The following is a 23317-nucleotide window of genomic DNA, read 5'->3' as shown; positions in this document are numbered from 1 at the left end:
TGGGGTTTCCCATGTTCCATTTTGTGGATCCCTTTGTGTACTTAAGAAGAGTATCTATTATATCGCTTTCATTGGGAAAAGAGCTTATCTTATGTAGTAGTGATTTTACGTGCTATAGCACAACCATGGTGGTTGTTTTTTTTGTTGTGGTTTTTGGTTTTGGTTTTCAAAACAGGGATTCTCTTTGTAGCATTGGTTGCCCTGGATCTCACTCTGTAGACCAGGCTGGCTCAAACTCACAGAGATCCTCCTGCCTTTATCTCCAAAGTGCTGGGATTAAAGGCGTGAGCCACCACCGCTGGGCTGAAAAGCACGGTTGTATGGTTTACTTGTACAACTGTCCTTTTGTGCTAAGATGGGAAAATGAAAGGACAAGTGTGGAAGGAAGAAGCATAGAATAACTAAGCTCGAAGGTCACTAATGGCACTGGGTAAAAATGATGACGTGACTTGCAAAGGAAGCCGCATTCTGTGAAAAATGAAATGGGGTTGCTCATAGCAAGAAGAATGTCAGGAAAAAATAAACAGGAGAGACCTTTTCAGTACACTTGGTCGGAAGGAGGAAGGACTGTACCTCGTCACTGTGTTGGAGCCAAAGAACGGGCTGAAGCCTTTTCCAAACTTCAGAGCAAATTTCTTGAAAATGAGGCTCATTAGGAGCTTATCATTAGAGACAAGCCTGGGTTCTTGGAAGCGTTTTTCTTGTCCCCAAGAAGAAAATGAAGTGTCAGTTATCTGCGGATCTGAGTGCCTGATCTGGGGTGTGCTGATTGAAGGAGCTGCTGGTTCTATATTGAACCATTCTGACCCATGACTGCAGAAAGCTTCAAGTAGGATGGGCTTCATCTCCTCAGAGGGCCTTTCTGGAGATTATACAGTTAGTGGGAAAAGCACGGTTTCCTTTCCTGATTAACCTCGTTCTTCTACTCACCTGCAGCCTCCCTGGGAAGCCATTTGTTATTCAAAGACAGTAGCTCTAATGAGGAGCACGTGACTCGGTTCCTCTTTGCTAGCTCAACTGTGTTTAAATGGTCGCGGTAGAAGTACAGCCTCCTCCCGGTGAGGGCCGTGTACTGAGCTAAAGCTAGGTGGGGCATCTTTAGCCAGCCTGCAGCCAGCCTCCTAGGGTGTGCTTTCACGTGGTAGGTAGTAGGTCTTATTTCCATGTCATTAGAAATCCAACAACAAAAACCATTTGCTGTTTGAAATGAGAGCTTTTTCTTGTTCAGTTTAGTAGCTGCCCTTTTTGTTCTGTCCCCAAACATACGGGTCCTGTCCCACATAGGAGGATGCTGAGAGAATACCATATGAACCAATGATCATATTCTGCTCAAGGAAATAAGTGCAAACACTGTCTTAAATCCATCCAAGTCCACTCTGGAGTGGGTTTGGGGATTTTTCCCCCCAGATGTTCTTGCTGTGACCTACTTCTACAGGTAAGAAAAATGATTTTTCCATCTTCGTGTGACATTATGGCTATGGTGACCCGTTCCCCTGTGGCTTGGCAGAGATGGCCTCATGAGGATAAGCATTAATTATTTTCAGACTGTTGATGCGTCACCTCTGTGGTGTCCATATTTGTCTTCCCAGAATGCATTGTCACTCCCTAATTATAGGTGCTCTTGTGGGATTGGGTCTTCTGAGCTGCTAGCCTGGGATGACACATTACACAGCAAAAGTAGTAACCACTTGAAAAATTGGTGAGCTGAGCCAAGTGTCAAGATCAAAAGTAGCCATAGTGTTCAGAAACACACTCAAGGTAGTGTTCGGACTGCCAGTGTGACCTCTAATCTGATTTCGTGTTTTAAATCACTTGCTGATTGAGGGTGTCTTTAAATTTATGTTTTCAGCATGAAAACTTACCACTTAATTTGGATTTTGTGTGTGTGTGCTGTATATGTTATGTATATGTGAGCGTGTGTGTGTGTGTGTGTGTGTGTGTGTGTGTGGTGTATATGGTATGTATATGTGAGCATGTGTTACATGGGGGGTACACTCACCTGTATCTTGACATGTTGAGGCCACAAGTGAATTTAGGTTGTCTTCTTCTCTGCTTCTTCACCTAATTTTTGAGGCAGGGTCTCTCACTCTGAACCTAATGCTCACCCAGATGCCTGAGCTAGCTGGCCAGAGTCCCCATGATCCACCTTTCTGCTCCCTCCCCCAGTACTGGGGCTAGGGGTGCACATCACCACACATGACTTCTTATGTGGGTGCTGGGTGTCTAGACTCAGGTCCAGACTCTCTTGCCATGCTTGTAGAGCAAGGGGTTTGCTCACTAAACCAGCTTGCCAGGCTCTGATTCTGATTCTCTGACTCTTAAGATATCACCATAGCAGGTATCACTTGTGTACTATAGAAAAATCACTGCAGAATCCCCAGTACCCTCTCTGATTGCTGCTCTGGACTAGAAAAAATGTCAGAGCTGTTCTCTCGGCCTCTGGAGGCTTGTTCAGCAGTGCAGACCAAAGCTCTGCAATGTCTACAGCTCAGATAGGGTGGGGACTTAACATGGATGTATTTAAGTTCTAAGGTGGAAAATAGTAAAGTTCCCAATTATTTAAACACACACACACATGCACACACACATGCACACACGCACACACACATGCACACACGCACGCCCACACACACACACACACATACACACACACACACACACACACACACACACACACACACACACACTGCCCTACAAAAGGAACTTAATTTGTTTGACACCCCTGTAGGAAAATAGTAAACCTTGATTCATTTGTAGAATTATTCATTCCAGGCAACAGATATTTGCTGAGAACCTGCTGGGTGAAACTTTGTGGGGTGATGTGAGAGCTTAGATACGGCATTACTGTCCTGTACTCACATTTACTTGGGTTTGGGGTGGTGGGTAGGTTAGAAGACAAGAATGGGCTTCACTGGGTAACAAGTGCTGGCATGCAGAGGCAGTTTTGGATCCTCCTATGTCTGTCCCAAGAGTACTACTGCTGGACATAACTGAAGGTTTTGACACACAAGGAGGGGACATTGAAGTGTACCTCTGCCCTGAGCCTTTCCTTCAGTCCTGTTCTGAGCAGCAGTCCCGTGGAACAGGCAGCTGAGGTGTGTGATCAGGGGGAACATAAAGCTGGAACTTTGAAGGTGTTGAGGACTGGCACCAGAGTGTGAGAGCTCCTTCCCCATCTCCCGCCCACAACTTCTGAAAGTCAGTAGGGTTGTGAGGTGGGAAAGGATCACATCCAATTTCACTCTCCTCCTGAGCAGCAGATGTGCCCACAGGAACAACTGCACAGTGTGAGGTTGTCAGGCTTCCAAAAGAATTTAGCTAATGGGCCTCATTGCTCATGGAGCTCGAATCCTCGAGAATCAACATGAAGGTCGAGACAAGTACAGGACCGGAAGCTTCAGAGGCTGTGATGAGGCGTTCACAGGCAGTTTTCCTAACTTGGGAGTGCTCATTGGTCCCACTCGCAGTGTTAAGCAGCTACTCTTGTATAAAGGGAAAGAAAGCAGGTCAGCATGCTGTATGAACGCCACTTAGTTTAAACTTAAGGACAAAGTTCTTGGTTGGGTAGGAGGCCAAAACACTGAAGGAATCACTGCAGTGTCTCTTCCAGAGGCATTTCTGAATAATAGCTCCCTTGAACAGCTTAGGTGTACAGATAATGGGAAAGCTGACTCAAGGCTGCCTTCGGGCTCAACAGAGAATGTATTCTGGGTATCACTGTGAGCATTAGGAAAGGCTAGAAAACCGCTAGCAGAAAGGCTAATGTTATACCGTGCAGATTCCCCCGAGGAGAAAAATGGTTATGCAATTCAGCTTTAGTAACCCAGACCACAGGCTGCTCGCCTTCTACAAGCATCCGAGTAGTAGTACCTGTACCCCAAACTACCCCCATGGCATTATCATCTCTGACAACTTATAACTTAGGTTTTCACCCCCATATATCTCATAGATTCAGAGAGAACCATTGAAGTCATTTGCAATGGGCTGGGTTGTAAGTCCCCACATAACTCCATGCCCAGTGCTCCCTGTGGCTGCCTCAATCTGTGCATTCAGTGGTGCAGAGGGACAGGCCCAGGAAGACTCCAGGGCTCAAGAGAAAGAAACTTTCTGGGAAGCAGGCTGATTTATCTGCAGCCTGTGCAGACCCTACTACATAGCCACACTGATTAATTACCATAGAACCATCTCTTTGTGTTACTGTTTAAACACTTCCTCTGAGACCAACATCGGGTTCTTCCTTAGGGGCTTTTCAGTAGGTTAATCCAGGCATAAATTTTGTAAGTGGAGGAGAAAATACATGAAGAAAATGAGGGAAGAGTTATATAGGGCTCCCATTCTCTTTGTCCCTGGTGTTTTTAATTTTAATAATAGCTGAGCATAAGAGGCTTACTATTGCTTCAACCACATTTGTAGGCAAGAAGAAGCCTTGGATTATGGTTTCCCCACTCCCGTCCATCTCCATTTTTTTTCTAATAATTAACAGAAAAATATATTAATCGTGTGTCTGGGGATATATATATATATATCTGGGGATATATTATATATATATAATCAGTTCATGGAATACGTTTGGCATGTATGAAGCAGAGTTCTGCTCAACACTACATAAAAACAGAAGTGGTATACACATGCAGTCCCAGCAAGGGAGGCAGGAGGATCAGAAGCTTAAGGTTATCCTTAGGTACGTAGCCTGAGCTACATGAAACCCTTCAGAAAAAAAGTACAAATGGATAAGTTTTGACAACTACCACATACTTGAACTCATGGCACTAGTTTTTCTTTTGCTATTGGCATTTTAGAGTGGAAAAGGTTTTCCTTCTTTGGGGTAGGGGTAGAGTTTTTAGCATCATCGTCATCACCATCATCATCAACATTGTAAAGAGCTTCCCTGTTTCTTTCTGGCTTTTGGCAGTTGGCTTTTTGTCTTATGTTTGGAACTCTTTTGAAGACGCTATTATAAATATGCTGGTAAAATCTTTCTTGTGGATGTGTTTGCATTTCCACTGGGTAAATGTCTAGAAATGAGAGTGCTAGGTTGCATGGCAGATGCTTATTTCACTTGCCGCAGGGGTCTGCAGCGTGGGGACACTCCATTGTTTGTATTATGACCGGGGAAGCCATTATCCATGCAGTCCTGTGGGGTTGCCGCATAATCACCCGTGAAGCCATTGTCCGTGCCCACTGGTGGGTTGCCACATCATAACCCGTGATGCCATTATCCACACAGTCTTGGAGTGTTGCCATACCATCACCCATGAGGTCATTATTCAAGCAGTCAGTCCTGTGGTGTTGCTGCATCATCACCTGCGAAGCCATTGTCCATGCTTACTGGTAGGGTTGCCGCGTTATCACCCATGGTGCCATTATCCATGCAGTCCTGTGGGGCCGCTGCATCGTCACCGTATCCGTGCCAGCTGCGAGGTTGCTGGTCCTTTTTACTTTTGTGATTCTGAATGCCAGGGTTATGATTTTCATTTTCATTTCCAGCCCAGAGATTCTGACCTTGTTTCAGGTACGATTTGGTCATTGATTTCTCTGGCTTTGGGAGGCGTCTGTTTAAGTGTGTTTGTTACGGATGGTTTATAGGCTCCCTGGTGCCCACCACCACCAGTTTGCTATGAGTTTCCCTGGAGACTTGAAACTGAGAAACCTTCTACCACCTGCATAAATATCACAGAAACATGAAATGTGTCTTTGTGTTTTCTGATGTTTTGTTTTCTTCCTTGTAGCCAGCATACTGTGAGGCTGGGAGGGTTTTCCTGTAACAAGGCTAGGAATGCCTGTAATTAGGAGAGTTTCAGAACGCCTTCAGCTTTCTTTGGGGTTCCCGTCCAGAACTCTCAGTCTTCCCCAGTGGTCAGGACCATGCTTTGTTCCGGTCTTGACAAGCAGTACTACAGGAGCCTGTCCCACACGGGATGCCTGAGTCACCTTTATAACTTCTACACCAGGGAATTTCCTCCGGAGACTTCTGAATACAGTCACTTCTTCCTCCTGCCTCCATCTTTTTCTCTGTTCCACAAAACAGTGCCCTTACTTTTTTTTTAAAACTAAGTATTCTATGCAGAAATATTACTTTTCCATTCTGGTTTTCTGATTGTGGAATTTAATCTTTCTTTTTAGTTGCAGTAGAAAGAGAAGGGATCGCAGTGCTTTACTTTTAGATTCTATCAAGGAAATAATTTTGTTGCTAAGGAGCTGATTTCTAGCTCGTGCAATTCAGTGCTTATAGCAGACGAGATGTCGCTCTGGGAGTGTGGGATCTGCTGCCCAAACAGGAGACAAGAACAAAGGAAGTGAGGTGTTTTCTTACTATGCTCTGAGACAGGAGCACAGTGGCTCATCCCCAGGAGAGGAGCACTGGCCTATGTTAAGACGTGTCCAAAGTGCCTTAGATGCAGTACACAGTTTTGGGAGAGGCCCTTGAGTGCCACCTCCCTAAGATGGAACACAGCCCCTCTTAGACAGGGTCATTCCACTCTGGGCTGAAATGCATCTGAGACTGAATTATATCCTAACCAAAATAGCAAAAGTCACAGCCATCGAATTTTCGTGAACTCCCAGAATTTTGTCCATCAGACCTGGAGTTAGAGCTGCAGTGGCTCTCACTTCCAAGAGGGAACAGTTTGAACTCTGAGGAGCATAACTGCAGGGGATTCCAGTGTTTTAAATGCATAGATTCCTAATGACGCTAAAAATAAGAACAAAACAGACACCACATTGCAGTCAGTGGAAAGCTTTACAAAACAAAAGGCTTGTTTAAAATGAAATCACAGAGTCTGAAAAACGGGGGTTGGGGGGGAGGCAAAAGAACTCAGGACTTAAAAGAAACTCAAAACATGTGTGAATTCATTGTTATACTTGGGCCAAATGCGGAATATGTTTCGGGCAAATATTAGTTGTTAAAACACTATATGTGCTGGCCGAGAAACTTGGGTCACTAACTGAATATGTGATGATACTGAATAATTATTAAGAGTTGAGGTGTGATTGTGGCATTGTAGTTTTGTTTTTATGAGACATATTGATTGACATATCCAAATAACATCTGAGAAAACAGGAATGGCATTTATTCCAAAACCTATCTGTGGCAGGATTTCGAGTACAAGAAGAATGACTCTTGAGTTGGCAGGTTGTTGTGTTTGTTTTTGAGAGAGGGTGGGCAGGATGATTGAGACCAGGGCTTTGCTAGACAAGTGCAATTAAGCTACTTCCCCAGTTGAGTTAGCCATTTATAAACATGTGTTAATTATACTCTTCTCTTTATTATAGGGTGTGTTAATATTGGAACTTTTCATAAGTTAAAAGCAGAAAACAGACTAAGTGCCCTGCTGATTCCACTGGGTTGAGTGAATCTGAGTCAGGAGTTGTACCTGCTGGTTGGCTAACCAGGTGCATCAGTGGACAGACTGGTACCTACCGACCTGACCCTCCCATAATATTTTGACTTCATACTTGATGATTAGCATCACATTAATGTTATGAGCGCGGGACCCTTGAGAAAACAAAGGTGATTGTGCACATTTATTTAATAGTGGGTGTTGGGGGCCCAAAGAGCCCTCCTGAGGAATGCTACTAAGAATATTTCCCAAAGAAAATATTGGGAAAAGAGCTATTATTTGTTTCAGAGAAATGTTTTTCCTAGTAATTAGTGGGAACATAAAGGAGAACATGTTACTAGCATGTTTATAGGATTTAGCTAGAGGCTATGTATGGTAGACAAGTACTCTGCCACCAAACTATGTCCCCTGCCCTCTTCTTCTTCTTCTTCTTTTTTTTTTTTTTTTTTTTTTTTTTTGAGACAGGGTTTCCCTGTAGTTTCTAGAGCCTGTCCTGGAACTAGCTCTTGTAGACCAGGCTGGCCTCGAACTCAGAGATCCGCCTACCTCTGCCTCCCAAGTGCTGGGATTAAAGTCGTGCGCCACCACCGCCCGGCCCCCTGCCCTCTTCTTATTTTTAATTTTGAGACAGTGTCTCTCTAAACTGGCCTTGAATTCATCCTAAAGGCTAGGATAGGTCTTGTTTATGTAATCTTCCTTCCTCATCCTCTCAAGTTACTGGGATTACAAGCCTGTATCACCAGAGCTGGTGGCTTCCTCTTTAAATATACCAAATAGAATAGTTTGGGGGGCAAAGCAGCCTCAGTGTAACATGTGTTTATGTTCAGTCTTTTAGCAATTTAGATGTGCTGACAAAGTCAAAACTTTGAGTTTCAAAATGTACCCCCCAGAACAGTGAGCTCTTCCTCAGGGCTTCATCACTTAGCCACAATAGGCCTTATTCACATACAGTAAAAGCATTTGTTTCTGCGCCTCCTCTTGGAACTTTTTCAGCCCTGAGGCCATCTTCCCTAGAGGTCCTCGACCATGTTCTACTGATGCAGGTTGAGGAAGGCTTTCGGTGAAGTCAGCATTCCTAGACAGCACTGTGGGAAGAAAGCGTGTTGGGGAACCATTCACAGAAGTTGCAATATATGAAACGTTTCTTGGCCAACCAGCCAGAAGAGGGAAGCTGCAGTTAGAGGTGAAGAAGCCAAGGCATGAAGGCTGGGTAATCTCATCCTGTTGTCTCTGGGAGATAATAGGTACTTTCTCCTGAGCCAGGTGGCCTTTTGGCTCTCCATGAGCCAGCTTTGCATTGCATTTTGCTCTGCAATTCCTCTGCCCATTGTGAGGACAGCTCACGGACCTTGTATCTCTTTGGGAAGATGTCAACATACAGGACCGTTTGTGAGCTAGAATCAAGCAGTCTATGGTCTTCAGCTGATTGTCAAGGATCCTGGTATTTTCCAGCAAAATGTAGTTGAGCATTTGTCATTTCCAAGCATTTGATGCCACATATGATAGAGTCCAGTGGTGTAATGCACTAATGATGGAGTTATGACGTCACATCTGTGTCCCTCCATTCCTGCTGCCTTACATGATACCCAATGAATAATTATCCCTGCTCTTCTTTCCAGTTAAATTTATGGCACAAGTTGGATTTCCAAAGGTCTAATCATTGTAAATTCAACCAATAGTTTCATGTATTAATAATCCCAGACTCTGCTGAATCTCTCATGAGTGTGTTATGCCAATGATAAAGCTGTATTGATCTGAATCCCTCGTCCAGCAGCCGTGCCTACTGCACACCTTCAGAAACCCTGCGCAGTCTGGTCAGCTGCTTCAGGACTCAAACTTATTTTGCAAGCAGAAGGTAATATATTGCATTAGGCCACCTACATGCCTGTATTTATAAGTGCTATACATGTATGGTTTCTTTCTTCAGACATATGCAATTTTAGTACATATCACCAGTAGATGCATTGTTACTTACATAGTATTAAAAAAAAAGTAAAGTTCTGGTTAAGCCTTGGATGTTTATATGTACAACAAGCCTTTTGTACATCTTCTTTTAAAAATAATTAAGAAAATAGAAACATGAGTTCATGAATGAAAAGCAGACAGAAAAAAGTGCATCTCTAGTAATATGTAAAATAAATGTTTAAGCCTAATAAATTGTGTCATGAATACAAACGCTTTTGCTCACTGAGGGCCTCATGCGTGGGGGTCTGCATTTGGATTTTTTTTCAGTTGTCCTGATGGAGCTGGAGGAAGCTGGGCCTGAAGCTGCTGTGGATCTAGCAGGTGTTTGGGTGGCAGGGCGCCCATCCCAGCCAGGTTCCAGAGCCTGGATCTTTCTGTTCCTCCACATCCTCATGCTGAATAGGAAACAGTGTCTTCTTGTACTGATCAGCTGTCATTTCTCTCAGCTGACTCTCCGGTCCTTTCAGTACAACTATAATTAACCTTTTGCACCACCCTCGACTTGCCTGACACCCCCACTTCTGAAGAGCTTAGATGGCAGTTTTCACTCGGGACAATGTGCACCTCCCTTGACCTTATGAAGTTTGCTGAGCAGTTCCACATGGAAGAGCCCACTTGGCTTTCCTTGGGCTTGAGGTCAAAGTGCAGAGCTCTTGGTGACATATCACATAGTACCCTCTTCAGGGGGTCCTCTGCCAGAGACTTTGTCCTTGTTTCTTCTCACAAAATCTCCAAAGCCATTCCTTAGTTTTCATTTAAAATTAACAAGTTAAGAAGAATTTTATAATTCCTGTGTATTTCCAGTAAGTTTAAATAATAAACATAAAAAGGAAATGGTATTTACTTCAATATGGATGCTGTGATTTGAATGAGAATGGCCCCCGTAGGCTCCCATGTTTAAATGGCAATATTCTGATTGGTAGAACTGTTTGGAAAGGATTAGAAAGTGTGGCCTTGTTGAAGGAGGTATGTCACTGTGAGTGGGCTTTGAGGTTTTAAAAGTCCACCCCCCTTCACTCCAACCCACCTCCCACCTCTCAGCTGCTGCTCCAGCACCAGGACTGTTTGCCACTGTGCTCCCTGTCGTGACGGCCTCTGAAACTGTGTGCAGCCCCTGATTGAACGCTTTCCTTTATCAGTTACCTTGGTCGTGGTGTCTCTTCACAGCAGTAAAAAAGTAACTGAGACAATGGATGTTCTTACCATACTTTCTCTTTTAAAGGATTTGCCTGTGGGGCTATATTTTTATTTTGTTTTGAAAATTTTATACATGAGTACATACATTGTGTGTATATCGTTCCCCCTTCTCCCTCTTCTCCCTCCAATTCCTCCTGTGTTTCCATCACCACCATCCCAAATTCATGACCTTTTCTCCTATAACTATTTTTATTGCATATGTATGTATTAATAGTTCAGTTAATGGTGCTTTAATGTTCATGTATTTAGGATTAAGAAGCCTTAAGGGAGTTTGTCTCTTAAGAAAACTGACTCTCCCTCCCTTAGCCAGCCATTGTTGACCTTTAGTCTTCCTCTAGGGATGGTGTCTCATGAATTTTCTCCCGGTCATGTAGGATTGTCAGCTAGTGTGGTCTTGTGTTAGCAACCATGGTGTTGGAAGTTCATGAGTGCAGCCTCCCTGTTATGTCTAGAAGACACTGTCATGCAGCAGGCATCCTGGTCTCCTGGAGCTTACAATCTTTCTGTCCCTCTTGCATGATGTTCTGTGACCCATAGGTGTAAGGGTTACACTGTAATGTTCCACCTGGGGCCAGGTGCCCCATAGTCGCTTATCATCTGGATTCTGACCAGGTGTGATCTCTGGAGTAGTCTCCATCAAGAAGAGAGTGTGCACATGGCAAACATACTATATTTTTAAAAGAATATTTGAATAGTGACTTGCTGCCTCAACCTACAGGACTTCAGATTGATCTAACCAGGGTGACAGGACACACAGAGAAATACTGGGATTGGGTGAGCCATGCACCTCGATGGAGGTGCACCAGCAGCCTGGAGAGTAAGCCAGACAGTTGAATGAGGAGACAGGTTAGCTGATTTGGGTCTCTGTAGAGGAGAAGTCTCAGGCCACAGTCATCTGTAGAAGGAAGCTATGGTCATACTTTCTTCACACACTGTTAGACATCCATACTAGGATCAGGAAGGCCTTGCCATCCCCCCGGGTTAAGGCTTTGGGGTCCTAGGCGTATCCATAGTCATATCATGAATATTTATACATACAGGATACTCTTGCTCCCCACAGTTGGCTAAAGAAAATAAACATCTGGTTATAATTTGATCCCTCTCTTAATAGTCCTTAACTAACATTATTCTAAGTTACAGTCATTTTTACTGAACTAACTATGCCAACACCACCCTGCTCTCCAAACTTACAGAAAAATGGTTCCATCCTGAGATTCCAGCTATCTGCTCACTATCTTCTTGGCACTTATCCTATAGCGGGGCTCTCTCCACCAATTAAAAAGTCATTTCTCTTTACAAGTGGGGCTTTGATTTGCCACTCAAGCTCTGCTCTCTCCTCTGTATAATTAATTCCAAGAAGGAATCAACTTTCTTCTTAACTAGATAGGGAGCCTCCCTCATTCCAGCTATTAAATCTGGCTTAAATTGGAATATTATACACGCTTTCTTTAAATAAAGTTACCATAGCAATTATCTCTCTCTGTAATTAAAAGGGAAAGAGCTTTTATGCCGAAATGAATACTAGGCTCAGAAACAAAACCTTGATCGCACACCAGCCTTGTTACCAAGTCACAGCCATGAGGAAAAGCTGCTTAACTTCTCTGAATCTCAGACCTCCAAGCATAATTTGGGCAAAATTAAATCCAAGTATATTTTATATGGATTTATGAGCCCATGCCTGGCACTTAATTTCTTCGATGTAAAAAATATAACATTTTCTAAAGGGCGTATACGAACTGTTTCTAAAAGTTAAGCATCCGTGTGCCACCAGGATGGCCCAGCAGGTAACAATGCTTGCTGTGCAGACCTGATAACCTATCTTCCATGCACAGAACCCATGGTATAAGGAGAAAAATAAAGCTCAAAACTTGTTCTCTGACCTCCACAGACATGCTGTGGCACACATGAGCTAGCACTCCGTGCACATATGAATCAAACACAACACAATGATAAAAAAATAGAAAAAGCTAAAAATCTTAGTGAGAGTTAAAGGAAAAGGACTTGAACTCATAGTCGACCAAGAAGAAAACCAATGACTAAAAAAAAAAAAAAAATTGGTAGACTCTCTAAATTCACAGCAACTCAATAAACTCAAACAAAACCATTGAGACATTACCCTTTTATTAAATTAGCTCTAAGTAAAAAAGAGTTAACACGGTGTTGGTTGGTACATCTCACTGGGGAAAATGCACCAAATTCTAGTAATTTCCATACTTTTCAGTCTAGCAGTCCAATTTATGGGACTCCTAAGAAATTCTTCCAAAGTATGGGAAAACAAATCTATAATCATGACAATATAATAGTTATTTCAGTATTACTTTTGACTTAGTAAATTTGAAAGCAATTTAAATTTATAATGACTTAAAATGATGATAAACTGTTATACAGTTATTAAGAATAAACACTTAATGAGTTACATCTGAAAAATATTATATAAAAATGTCATTTATGAAAATATTTAAAATGCCTTTTGGAACTACAGAGATGACTCAGCTATTAGGAGCTTGCTGCTCTGCAGGGGACTGAGCTTGCTTCCTAGAGCCTGTATCTGACCACTCACAGGTACATGTAACTTGAGCTCCAAGGAACCTGAAACCCTCTTCTAGCTTCTGTTGGCATGTGTACTCATGTGTACAAATGTGTACACACACATATATACATACTACATGCATGTGTGTGTATATATACATATATGTATGTGTGTATACATATGTATAAAATCTTTTTTAAAATGCTTTTTAAACTATATGAAAATGACCAAAATTATAATTATATTAGGGTTTTATGGCATATGTTTCTTTCCTGTTTTCCCGGACATTTTTGTAAGGTAATATTATTTTCAAGATTAAAATCAAAGTTTTAATTTAAGTGTATGTAGTCTGACCAAAGAAAGAAAGAAAGAAAAATAAACACCCGAAACATTGAGAAGCCTATTCTATTTCTCCAGAATCTGCTATGGCATTTTGAGTTCTAGACAATGATAAAAATGAGGCAGGAATAAGAGATGTGTGTCTGGGAGGCTACTCAGCACAAACTTTATCACTACCTGGTATGGAAGACAGTGCTGTATAATGTAAGCATTGATTCCAGGCTACCACCCAACCTGTTGATTATAATAGCATTGCTACCTGCATTTCAAACTTAACCTACGAGATTGCTAGGGCCATTCCTTGGAGGAAATGGGATCTCATTGATATATTGACAGAAGCATCAGTTTAAGACTTGGAAAAATGCTTCCTAGGGTCACTTGCAGAGACAGTGGATCAAAGGAAACTGGATAAAAGCCATTTGCTAAATACTGTGGGGTTTGTTTGGTTGGACTCTCTATTGAGGTAATTTCGTATATCCATGTGTAGTTGAAAGAATAGAAAGACCCCTGTACACTTTGTGTGATAACACTCAAGGCATTGACGTGAATATAACCCCTCCGATGTTACTCCGTTACTCGGTATTATCATTTGTGTGGGTGTTCACGTATACAGTGTTATCTTATGTGTTATCACCAATGCGTGTTCATGTGTCTTTTGCACAGTCAAGACATTGACAGTTCCATCACTGTAAGGATCCATCTTATTATATAACCATACCCATTCTTCGCTCTCTAGCATTCTTTATCCCCGACAATTACTAATCTCTCTACTTGCAAAATGTTATCATCTTATAATGTTACATGAATGTAGTTATACAGTATGTAACCTTTTGAGGTTGGGTTTTTAAATTCAACACAAGTGCCAGGAGAATTATGTGTGTGTCAGTGATTTGTGGATTCTTTTTCTGCGGATTGTTAATACACCATGGAATCGCTATACTACTGTTGAAACATTTACCTGGGTTTGTTTCCGTTTTTGACGAGACTGTGCAAGATTTTCTGTGCACATAAGTTTCTGTTCCAAGACTGTAGTTGGTGGATCTCATAATCTTTACACATTGACCACTTGTTTTGTTGTTTAAAGATGGTGTGGTAGTTTGAATAGAAATAGCCTATAGGGAATAATACTATTAGGAATTGTGGCCTTGTTTGAGGAAGCATGTCACTGTGGGGGTGGGCTTTGAGGTCTTATGTGCTCAAACTACTCTCAGTATGGCACACAGTCTCTCCCTGCTACCAGCAGATCAAGATGTAGGGATCTCTGCTCCTCCTCCAGCACCATGTCTGTCTGTATGCTGCTATGTTTCCTGCCATGATGATAATGGACTGAATCTCTGAATTGTAAGCCAGCCCCAATTAAATGTTTTCCTTTCTAAGAGCTACCATGGTTGTGATGTCTCTTCACAGCAATAGGAACTAAGACAGATGGGGGTTTCATACAGTCTAGGTTGGTCTAGAACTTGCTATGTAGCCTGGTTGGTCTTGAACTTGACATCCTCCTGAATGCAAGGCCTGTGTCATCGTGCCCAGCTTATGTTTAGTTTTGAAGGAAATTGTTTTGGAGAATAGCTGTACAATTTCACATCTTACCTAGCAAAATATGACAGGTTTGGTTTCCTTCCCAGCTTTCTGTGGAACTTTTATGACTTTGTTTTGAAGTCACATTTGTGGCCGCTTTCTTTACTGGAACTAGCCAAAGAGTTTTTCTGAAGAGACGCTTGTAAAGTGCGGAGATTTAGGGGAACACAGACACACACATGCATGTGCACAGCACACATGCTCACATGCACAGGGACGGGGCATAGATAGATCAGGGTGTAAGTACCAGAAGCAGCTGTCTCCACCTCCACCAAAACTTCACTCATTTGATTCTTAATTTGCTTTAGGTGAGAGACCTGTGGGTCTTTAGTCTTCAGCTGCTAGCATAAAGGGCCTCCCTCTCCACTGGTCAACACTCGACCCAATCTCCTTTGTCATTGTCACCTTGTACAAAATCAGCTCCAACTAGGTCAGTGGCCTAAATAGAAGTTAAGTTCCGAAAGTATTAGAAGAAAACACATGCTTTAAGGGTTCAGCACAAGCCAAGATTTTCTGGGTAAGACCCCAAAGCACGGGAAAGAAAAATGGGCCACAAGGATTATATCATCAATGTAGAAAGCGTCTATGAAATGAAACAAACAGCAGAGAAAAGAGACAGCCTGAAGAACAGGAGGCGACAGCTGCCACTGTTCTGACAGTCAGTACTCAGAACATGGAAAACAGAACAAAAACAAACAAACAAACAAAACCCAAGTAATCCATTTCATAAATATGGGCAAATGGGGGTGGGGCAATGAGGAGATTCAGTAGGTAAAGGTAAAGGCAATGGCCACCAAGCCTGAGTTCTGTCCCTGGGACTCACATGATAGAAGGAGAGAGCTGACTCCCACAAGGTGTCCTCTGGCTGCCACTGGGAAGCCATGGTTTGCATGTGTGTGCATACACACATCGATGCAAACAAATAAATGTAAAACGGTTTTTAAACTAAAAAAACAATAAGCAAATGACCTAAAGCCTTTTCAGAAGATGAAGATACCCACAGATATGTTTTGAAACTACAAAGCAACGTCGTGATATTGAATGTTGGAGAGAACAGCAGGAAAGGAAAGCTTGTGTCCTCAGTAGGAATGTGTCCTGCTGCAGCCATGTGGAAAACGGAATGAAGGTGTTACAAAAACTCAACTAGAACTGCCATAAAATACAGGCATCCCAGTTCATGGTGGCTGGGCAAAGAAAATGAAGTCAGAGTCAGACTAGCTGCCCAAAGACAGATGCCTGGATAAAGAATACACGGTGCGTACACAGAGCACGGTATCATTCAGTCATGAAGAACAATGAAATTCTGTCATTTGCAGTGAAGTGGGTAGAACTGGGGTCAGCAAACTAACTGAAATAAAACAAAGAGAGACTAATACTGCTATTTTCTCTCATGTAAAAAGAAAAGAAATTCACCCTCCAAGAAGATTGTGATTGTTAGAATTGGTGTTTGTGGTGAAGGGATGGGGCCAGAATAAAGGGCTACGTCTGGGTTGGCACACTGTAGACATCTATGGGAACATTGCACAGTCCTGTTAGACTATATAATTAATGCCAGTTTCAAAACAAAAGCACCAGACTTAATCTGGTTCTTTCTACTTTAATTGATTTTCCTCCAGTTTTGTTTTTCTTCTAGAGGAAAAAGATGTTTTCTTTTAAAGAGGAATTTTTTGTTTTGCTTTTTTTTTTTTAATTGACTAATCTCGTTTGTCAATCCCATACATTTATAGGCTGTATCTGATTATTCCTTCTCTGGATCCTCATCCCTGTCATTGACCCCCCTCTCACTGCTACCTGTACCCTTTCAGATTCATAGCTGTTGATTGTTGGGGACACTCATTCCAGAGCGCCCCGTTTGTGCTGGTCTAGAATGCACTTTGGTTTGCTAAAGTAAGGATAAAAGCCTATGTTTCAACTTTAACCAAGTCAGTTACCTTGTTTAATATTACTTGCTTAGCTTTGTGAAATCAGATTATATTAATGGCTATAAAAGTAGGAAGTACCAGAATCATCTGGAAGGCCCTCGTTGGAAAGCCACTCCCCCTGAGTGTCTGTCTGATCGAGAGGGTCTAGAGTAAGGCAGGATAACTCTTTTATTTAGCAAGTTTTTGTGTGGTGAGGATAATGGTGACAGCACCAGAGATGGGGATGATGCTGATCCAGAGACAGCATCCCCAGCACCACTGTGCTCAGTAACACCCTACTCAAAATCCCCCAAATTTGTTTCTGGCAAAAGAAGCTATGCTTTTGTACTTTTTTCTCCTTATGTGACAAATATAGAGTAATATATAATGTACACACACACACACACACACATATGTGTGTGTGTGTTTTCCAGACAGGGATTCTCAGTGAAACAGCCCTAGCTGTCCTGGAACTAGCTCTTTAGACCAGGCTAACCTCAAACTCACAGAGATCCACCTGCCTCTGCCTCCCAAGAGCTGGGATTAAAGGTGTGCGCCACCATCTCCTGAGTAAATTGAGAGTGTGGGGGTTGGGGGGGGTAAAGGGGGAGAGGAAACAAAGGAAGGAGAGTGGGAAAAATGTATAGATCAAAAAATACAATAAAATAAAAGAATATTACTAGCATGTGAAAACCGCCGCAGTACATCAGTAGGTTAAACAGAAGTACTATATTACTAAACTGTATATATATATATATATGTGTATATATACAGTTTATAATATATAATATATATATTTATAATGTATATAATATATATTATATATATAACATCTGGAAATAAACATCTGGAAAGAAAACAAAAGCAATGTCCAGTGTCTCTGAGTAATAGAGCTGCAAAAATTATAGTTCCCTTTTTTTGTGTGTACTTTTTTTATATATTCTAGTTTGAGGTATATTTCTTATAACTAGAAATAAATTATTAAAGCAAATCGCAGAAGCAAAGCTGCTTGGGTATGACATAAAATTAACCAAGACAGTTTGGAAGCGTGGCTGTGACTTTGCTAGCCCTTTCCCTGAAGAGAATGGCAGGTTACCTGAGTCACCTGTCCTGCCTGACAGAGTTTTGCCCTCGTGCACCCGAACAGTGTTGACCTGAAGGCCTCTAATTACAGCATCTCACTGCTACTTACATATAACATTCGTGGCATTTTCTCAGGGTTAACCACTGGAGTCCCCAACTGCATCCTTGCCGGCCCCTCCCTCCTCAGCCCTTGGCAGTGGCTCAGAAGGGGTTTCCAGGGGGAGCTTTTGGCCTTGCTTGCATCTCAAATCGAATTGCTGTTTCAAGCCAGATCAGAACTTAAAAAACTATCACTGAAGTCAATGTTTCAGCGATTTCGCCTGCTACAGAAAGCTCTTTAGTTGCCTGGCATGAGGGTTGGACAGCCCAGCTCAGTGTCCTCAGCACTTGCCCTTCCGAACCGCCGAAGAAAGAGCCAGTGGCTTCTTTTTTTTTTTTTTTTTTTTTTTTTTAGCAGTTGTATTTATTTTGTTGTGCTAAAGCCACCTTTCTGGAGACAGTGGTGACTGTTTCAATTAATTGATACTGCAGAAAAGATTCGATTTGGTTTTGATTTACAGGAACTCCACTCTCAGCTACATTTGTTTGTTCAGGGGCTGGTACCAATGGGACAAAATATCCGCACACGCCGTCCATAGCTGCCCTGGTGCCACCATGTGCCTGCTCCACCATCCCCCTCGCAGCTGCTCCAGAGAACAGAGAAACTAGGACTTTCGAATGTCTGAGTGATGGTGTTTTTGTTGAGGTAGCACTGTTTTATATCCGGCGTTTTTAGCACCCACCCACACGAATATCATTATTTCCTAACAAATACAATTTGTGCTTGAGGCGGCAGACTTTTATAAAACACTTTAAAGCCTATTCCCATGTAAATGTAAATGTTTGCCCCATGGGTTTGCTGTCCTTAGCAGAGTGACTGAGTTTGCTTTATGTAACTGGTGTTTCAGGACTGGCAGTTCACTCCATTATCACAGTAGCCCCGTCCAGCGATGGCAGTGCCTTCCATAATCTACATGTTCTGAAAGAAGTAATGAAAACTACGTGCCCGGAACTGGCTTCCTTTAGCGATGGCTAGAACTCCAACAATTAGCTGATGCATCGGCCCGTGCTTTCTGCCCATCTTCAGATGGAGACACCAGCTGCCCTTCTCCCAGTAGCATAGCTTCCCTGTTCTTCTGGTACATGAAAACCAAGTTTTTTTGGGTTCTGTGCCAATCATCACGGTGTATACCACGGCTCACAGAAAATCCCAGATGAAGGTTTATATTAATCAGCAGTTACCATCTCATTCTCTGCAGAGTCTGCAGGAGCTCTCGAGTCGGAAGGCTTTGCTTGAGCTCTGTTAGTCTAAATGCACCTGTAGCCTCTGCCTGTTCGATTGGCAGGGACTTCTCTCCCTCCAACTGTTTGCCAGAGTCCCTTTAGCAAGCCAGCATCTTTCAGTGGGAATCAGTGTGCACCAAACTCTTTGTCACGCCAACTTTCATTGTCCCTTTTTGCCAGTACAAAAATTAGAGTCATAATTACATCCTTCGGAAAACTGCTTTAGAAGTCTGTCTTCGTAACTTGGGTGGTGATTTCGCCAGCAGGTGTTAGGCATCCGTCTTAAACATGTTCATCTTATAGATCATGGCATAGCTTGGCTGGTCCCCACTCCTGTGTTAGCACCATGAGGGACTCCTTTCTTCTCAGTGTGGTTGGTACTGGGGCAATCAGTGGTATAAAACAGCGGCTGAACCAATAGACAGATGAAGTCAGCCTACCAGCCCTGAGGAGGACTGTCTTATGCTGTATTCAACTCAAAAGCCAGGTGCAGGTGTTGCCAACAGTCTCCTGATAAATACCGAGCTAGGGAGTCAGGGAAATTACTTAATCCCAGTGTCACTTTAAGATGCCAAGCATACTTGATAAATACTAGAAAAAGTCAGATTTTTTAATTCATTTTTGTTTTTACAATTATCTTTTATTTTGTCAATGGAATTTGGGTCTTTGAAACTATATTGTAATATAAGGTAATATTTTATCACACAAAGCAGAAGATAAAAAATTTTTTTGTCTTACTATAAAACCAATCGATTTCATGTTAACAGTACCCCTTAAAAGGGTATATCTGTGTATAGCTATGATTACTTATTGTAGAATCCCTTTGAAAGCTTGCAGTTGTGAGGGGCTGGAAAGATGGCCCAGTTATTAAGAGTACTGGCTGGTACTGGCTGGTCCTCCAGAGGACCCAGGCTCTATTCCCAGCATGTCTATGATGGCTCACAACTGTCTCTAATTCCAGTTCTAGGGCATTGGAAACCCTCTTTTGGCTTTTGTGGACAGCAGGCATGTGCACAGATATACAAGCAGGCAAAACCACTCATACACATAAAATTTTAAAAAAAACTTAAAAAAAAACAAAACCTGCAGTTATGAAAACTCGAAAGTTTCAGTATTTTACAGTCTTATTGGGTTATTTTAACATCTCAAAGCACTTAGGTAGCTTTTAGAAATGTATCTCGTGTGGTCTGCTTTGACAACATAGCTTTTTATTGACAGAAATCTCCATTTACAGTAGCTCTGTTAACTAAGATTAAAGGATGGTTTTCACTGTTTAACATGTTTCTCGTGTGTCACTGAAGCGTTCTAGAGTTAACTTTTGGTCCACCACTCCGTCGGCCTAGTTCTATTATTGTGCGTAAGACGATTGTTTTTAGATAACCAAAGCAGGGACAGTATCTTTGTGTCTCCTAGCTCATTCACCTTCCGAGTGTCCATATTCAGGTGCATGACCACAGAGCCACATCACATGGCCATGGAGTCCTCTCTTCCAATGTCTCAAGTCACCGCTTACACTTTGTGACTGTGTATTCCAGAAATGCAAGAGCTAGCAGAGCCCGGAGGCGTGGCTGTATTTGTGTGGTCTGAAAGCTTTGAAACAGGATTTTCTCAGCATCGTAAAAGGGAAAAAAAGAAATTATCCTTTCTCAAAATAAATGGCAGTAATGGAAGCAGCTTTTCCTGTCACAGATAAAAGCTTGAGAATGCAAAATCAGCTTTTGAAATAATTAACTCACAGTGATTTAAATAAAATGGGACCACAAAGCATCGTGTACTACCTGCTCCCAAGTTTGGGTACATGTTCTTGTTATTGAGACTTAGGAAGTGCATCATGTACTTGGTAGGGAAAGCTAACAAGACTAGAAATAAGAACTCATTAGGTCGCCGGGCGGTGGTGGCGCATGCCTTTAATCCCAGCACTCGGGAGGCAGAGGCAGGCGGATCTCTGTGAGTTCGAGACCAGCCTGGTCTACAAGAGCTAGCTCCAGGTCAGGCTCTAAAGCCGCAGAGAAACCCTGTCTCGAAAAACAAAAACAAAAACAAAAAAAAAAAAAAAAGAACTCATTAGGTCAAAATCTCAGGTTTTTCTTACTTGATGGGGGCTTCTTTACATGTTTTGGTCCATTTCACCTCTAGCGTTACTGTTCCCTGTGTAAAATTCTCTATCCCAGCGATGGGAAACAAAGCGGTCTTTTGATTCTTTGAGGCGTTAGAAGGATTCAAGGTCGCTGTGCCTTTAGCTTTTCCTCATTTATCTGCAAGGCTATGGGTGAGAAAAGGTGGGGTTTCAAATCAAAGCTTCCCCCAAGTCCACCACTGCCACTTGAGAGGCTTTGTGCACTCAGCAAGTCGCTTGGTTTTCCTGAGCTTCTTTATTCGTTTGTAAACCAGTGTTTCAAATGCTCTTCTGCCTTAATCCTGTTCTGTGCTCAGGGCAAACAGAGTCAAGATAAGTTTAATACACTATAAAATGCCTTACAGGTTTCAGGTGGGCCTTTTACAGTTCCCATTTTTGCAGAGGTGGAAAATGGAAAGAGGTTAAGCAGCCTATTAAAGGTCACAGAACTAGTCATGAGAGGTCTGGGTTCACAAAACGATTCTGTAATTATACCGTTTCTCAGCACTGCACTGCTGACATTTGGGGGCATTTGAGGGGCTGTCCTGTGATTTTTAGGACACTCAGCAACACCTCTATCCCATTAGACGTCAGTCACCACCACCTCCTGGTTGGTGACAACCAAGACTGTCTCAGTTGTCTCAGTCTAGTCAGTTGTCTGCGTCCAGAGCTAAATTTCCTAGCCATTTTCACGATGGTGTCCGTTGCTCTTTTAACTACTCCATGCCACAGTAATTTGCAGAATTAAAAGAGCTAACTGATTTTGTCTTCATAAGGTGGTCTGTTTTCTCTCCCAGCAGACTGCATAGAAGCATCATAACCACTGCCCTCAGTGGACCCTTTGTGAAGCTCAATGGCCTGTGCTCTCCCATCCTATCTAATTCTTTTTTCTTTTTTTCTTTCTTTTTTTTTTTTTTTTTTTTTTTTTTTTTTTTTTTTTGGTTTTTCGAGACAGGGTTTCTCTGCAGCTTTTTTTTTTTTTTTTTTTTTTTTTTTAAGAGCCTGTCCTGGAACTAGCTCTTGTAGACCAGGCTGGCCTCGAACTCACAGAGATCCGCCTGCCTCTGCCTCCCGAGTGCTGGGATTAAAGCCGTGCGCCACCACCGCCCAGCTCATCCTATCTAATTCTATAACCATTCCTTAATCCTGAATGGGGCACACACGAGTCTCTCTTGAACACCCCTTCCCGTCTGTTAACAGTGGAAAAGTGGGAGACAGAGAGGGAAAAGTCACATGAATATATGTAACATATTATCTTCTAATAACCATTATATTTGTATTATTTATTCATAGTTTTTGATACAGGGCCTTACTATGTGACCCGGGCTAGCTTACACACTCTAAAGAGCCTGGTCTGCCCTAAAAGACATTTCCCGCCCTCAGCCAGCCTATTATTATCTATCTCAGTTGATCATCACAGAAAGCCCTGGAGGTTTATACCAGTTGTAATTGTCCTGTGTTGGACGCTGTTTAGGATCCTGTTCCCTCCACTGCAGGTGCTCTCATTGCAAACATTGGTGTAGGTCAGGAAGTTGACATGGAAACTCAGCAGGTGCCTTCCTCAGCACCCTGTGAGGAGTAATGTCCTCTGAACTCTGAAGCACTCTCCCTAGAGCCGCTGCCTCCTGCACGGCAGGGCACCGCCTTTTCCCTTTCCTTGTAACAGGGATCGTTAACTACATGCCCCTTATACTGCAGCTGGGACATCAGCACCAGTTTCTCTGACGCCATTAATACTTCTCTAAGAATGGGTGATTTTACTTCCGTCTGGTCTAATGCAAGCTTCCCAAACTTTCCACTCTGGTCAGCATTACCTCTGTGTTTGACTGTCCTGATGTTAGTGCAGTTCCCAATTTATTGTCATCTCTGAATTAAAACACCATAAACATTCATGGCTGGCTATCATTGTTTCTCCATTATTAAAACTATTGGGAAGTTCCAGGCA

General features: G+C 42.5%; 1 protein-coding gene across 2 annotated transcripts in view; it reads left to right on the top strand.

Moving 5' to 3' along the window:
- Ube3d (ubiquitin protein ligase E3D) overlaps window positions 1-23317 on the top strand; it is a 160679-nt gene that overhangs the window by 114500 nt on the left and 22862 nt on the right. The gene's annotated exons all lie outside the window — the stretch shown is intronic.

Source organism: Arvicola amphibius, chromosome 3 (assembly GCF_903992535.2).
Source record: "Arvicola amphibius chromosome 3, mArvAmp1.2, whole genome shotgun sequence".
Classification (NCBI taxonomy): Eukaryota; Metazoa; Chordata; class Mammalia; order Rodentia; family Cricetidae; genus Arvicola; species Arvicola amphibius.
This window is presented reverse-complemented; position numbering and strand designations above follow the sequence as displayed.